This window comes from Myotis davidii, unplaced genomic scaffold (assembly GCF_000327345.1).
Source record: "Myotis davidii unplaced genomic scaffold, ASM32734v1 scaffold979, whole genome shotgun sequence".
NCBI classification, from domain to species: Eukaryota; Metazoa; Chordata; class Mammalia; order Chiroptera; family Vespertilionidae; genus Myotis; species Myotis davidii.
In genome coordinates, this window is record NW_006290769.1 from 262,795 (window position 1) to 266,328 (window position 3,534).

Below are 3,534 nucleotides of genomic sequence, written 5' to 3' on the forward strand. Positions count from 1 at the left end.
GTAGTGGGAGGGGAAACCCAGCAGGAGCAGCTCGGAGTGGGAGCGAAGCCTGCCTCAGCTGGTTTCGCTCCCCTCTCTGCTTGGCTCCAGCCACTGGAAGCCCTATTCTTGCAGGAATCTTCCTGCAACGGGCCTCTAGTCCTATATAATAAAAGCCTAATATAATATGCTAAGTATCCGGTCATCCAGTCGGCCATTCAACCAAAGTGTAATATGCTAATGATATGCTAAGGCCACTCAACTGCTCGTTATGATGTGCACTGACCATGAGGGGGCAGTTGACTAGTCGCTATGACGTGCCCTGACCACCAGGTGGCAGACGATCTCACCTGTAGGTTAGCTTGCTGCTGGGGTCCGGCTGACCAGAACTGAGCAAGACAGGCTGGACACACTCTGGAGCCCTCCAGCAGTCCCTCCCCGGCCCCAATTGTGCACCAGTGGGGTCCCTAAGCCTGGCCCTCTCGCAATCCGGGCTGAGGGACCTCCCCTAAGTGCACAAATTTTGTGCACTGGGCCTCTAGTTTTCATCATAAAACAAAGCAAATTTAAGTACAGCAACATAAGACCATTATCAGAAATTAAGAATTTATGTCAGTGCCCTGGCCAGGTATGGCTCAGTTGGTTGGGCGTCATCCCATATACCAAAAAGGTTCTGGGTTGGATTCCTAGTCGGGGCACGTACCTGGGTTGCAGGTTTCATCTCTAGTGGGGGTGCATGTGGGAGGAAAACCATCAATATGTTCTCTCTCTCTCTCTCTTTCTCTCTCTCTCTCTCTCTCTCTCTCTCTCCCCGCCCTCTCTTGCTCTCTCTCCCTGCCCCCTCTTTCTCTCCTTCTCTCTCCTCTCCACACCCCCTCCCCACCTCTCAGTAAGTATATCCTCTAGTGAAGATTTAAAAAAAAAGAAAGAATTTATGATTCTGTTTCTAAGGCAAAAGCTTTAAAAATCATTTGGTGCCACTCTCTTACTTTACACATAAACAGATACTTTGGGATGGATGGGGAAGTATACCAGAAACCTCTATTCTACCATGTGAAAGCCTTTACAGGTAAGAATAAGCAACTACTACTTCAGACCTATTAAGGCACTGGAGATTTATTCCCTGATCCAGGCACTATTCTCTGTACAGATCAGTATTTTATACTTAGGAATTAAAAAGGCAGAAATAAACACTGAATTGTTCTGGTAATAAGCCAAGCCCACACTCTGGCTCTTTTATTTCTATACTAGAAGCCCAGTGCATGAAATCACGAAACTCCACCCACTAGTCGCCCCGCCTCGCTCACAGCCCCACCCACCCACACGCACCCACCCACCAGCACCAGTCTTTGGCCATTACAGCATTAGGGCCACAGGCTTTTTATATATATATATAGATGCTCCAAAGTCCAGAACGTCAGGACACAATAGCTAGTTTTATATACATGTCATAAGAGTATACAGCCATTAAATATCTTATATTTTTAAGCTATACAAGGACACAGAAAAAAAATCAAGGTACTAAGTGAAAAACAGTAGTCTACAAAGCAGTATATTTTCATTTACTGATAGGCAGTTAGACAGACATGAGCAGAGCAAGGATGATGGATCAGTACAGAAGGTCATCAGGATGGAAAGCCCTGGGTACCAGACAAGGGGCAAAACAGAGAAAACATGGGCCTCATCCCCAGGCTAATCTTTCCTCCTAACATATCCCTGGTTATGCAGTTTGAACTCCTTGATCGTTCATATTGATGATCATGGCTTTAGACCCTCTGATCTTTTCCTTCCTAATAACATCTAGGCTTCAGATGTATTTCAGCTCCAGGCCCAGAAAAGCAGCAAAACCAGACAAGTAATATCATGGTTGCCTCAGGACTACCTACAATGACTAATGACCCCCTGGTTCCAACCAATTAGTGGAGACCAGGACCGTGAAAGAGCACACCTGGAAAGCTTAAGAGTATTCTATTGCGACCCTTCACTGAGACCTTCCCTCAGATTCCTGCCAGCAAAAGATAAATACCTTTGACACAAAGGACCCCATTCCCTTCCTCCTCTTCTACCCCTCCAGGCATATATCTCCTAAACTCCAAAGAACCCCACAAGACTTGCAACCAGGGAAGCAATGGGAATGGCAGCTTGTTCTGGGCTAATAACCCTCTAAACCTGTCTTCAAGGCCCTCTTTTTCTCTGACTTCCCAGTGAACCAAAGCTGCCCAACCTAGGCTCTCCTATTTGCATCTTCCTTGTTTCACTGTCCCAAATGTCTTTTTGCTGCAGCCAATAAATTCTTGCTGGTTTTGTTGCACTGTTTCTTTTTTAAAAAAAGAAAAAAAATTTTATTTATTTCAGAGAGGAAGGGAGAGGGAGAGGGATAAAGCGAGAAAAACATCAATGATGACAGAGAATCATTGATCGGCTGCCTCATGCACACCCCCTACTGGGGATCAAGCCATAACCCAGGTATATGTCTTGACCAGGAATCGAACTGTGACCTCCTGATTTATGGGTCCATGATCAACCACTAAGCTATGCTGGCAGGGCTGCACCTTGTCTCTTGATTAAAATCTTTCAAGAAGACTAGAACCAAGGTCTCATTGTCTCCCTGTAAAAAAAAAAAAAATTATCTGTAAAAACTGCATATTCAGGCCCTGGCCAATGTGGCTTGGTTGAGCATCGTCCCATGCACCAAAAGGTTGCTGGTTCAATTCCTGATCAAGGCACAGGCCAAGGTTGTAGGATCAATTCCCAGTAAGGGGTGTGCAGGAAGCAGATGATCACTGTTTCGCTTTCACATCAATGTTTCTGTCTCTATCTCTCCTTTCTGTCTCTCTAAAAATTAATTTTTAAAAATCTTTAAAAAATGCATATACAGGATCTATTCATTGTGCCTACTGTTCACCAGGCACTTTCTGGGGAACGGAAAGTCTCTGTCTTCAGAAAGCCTGTGTTTTAGGAGAAATGGGAAGCAAATAGTATGGGAGGACAGCACACTATTACACAGTATTTCATCAATTATCTGCAATATGCCAACTTTTAACAAAGATAAAATCAATATTCATCTCACAAACCACAGATATTCTAACACTGCCTGTTTAGTTGGAAGTGTTTCTCCTTTTTTAGTTGGTAATGGTGGTGGGGCACAAACAATGGCATTACAAATTCTATAAAACTAGAGGCCAATGCACAAAATTAGTCCAAGAGTAGGCCTTTGCAGCCCCGACTGGCCCCGCGGCCCTGCCCTCCACCCACTGGTCGTTCCAGAAGGTTGCTCTGCCTTCCGGTCTAATTAGCATATTAGCTCTTTATTATATAGGCCTAGAGGATTGGTGCAAGAAATTCGTACGGGGGTGGGGGGGTGGGGGGGGCGTGTCCCTCAGCCCAGACTTCACCCTCTCCAATCTGGGACTGCTGGCTCTCAACCGCTCGCCTGCCTGCCTGCCTGATTGCCCCTAACCGCTTCTGCCTGCCAGCTGATCAATGCCTAATTGCTCCCCTGCCAGCCTGATCAATGCCTAACTCAGGGGTGGGCAAACTTTTTGACTCCCCCAC

General features: G+C 45.9%; 1 protein-coding gene across 3 annotated transcripts in view; it reads right to left on the reverse strand.

Annotated features, from left to right (window-relative positions):
• RANBP2 (RAN binding protein 2) overlaps positions 1-3,534 on the reverse strand; it is a 100,489-nt gene that overhangs the window by 72,563 nt on the left and 24,392 nt on the right. The window lies entirely within an intron of this gene.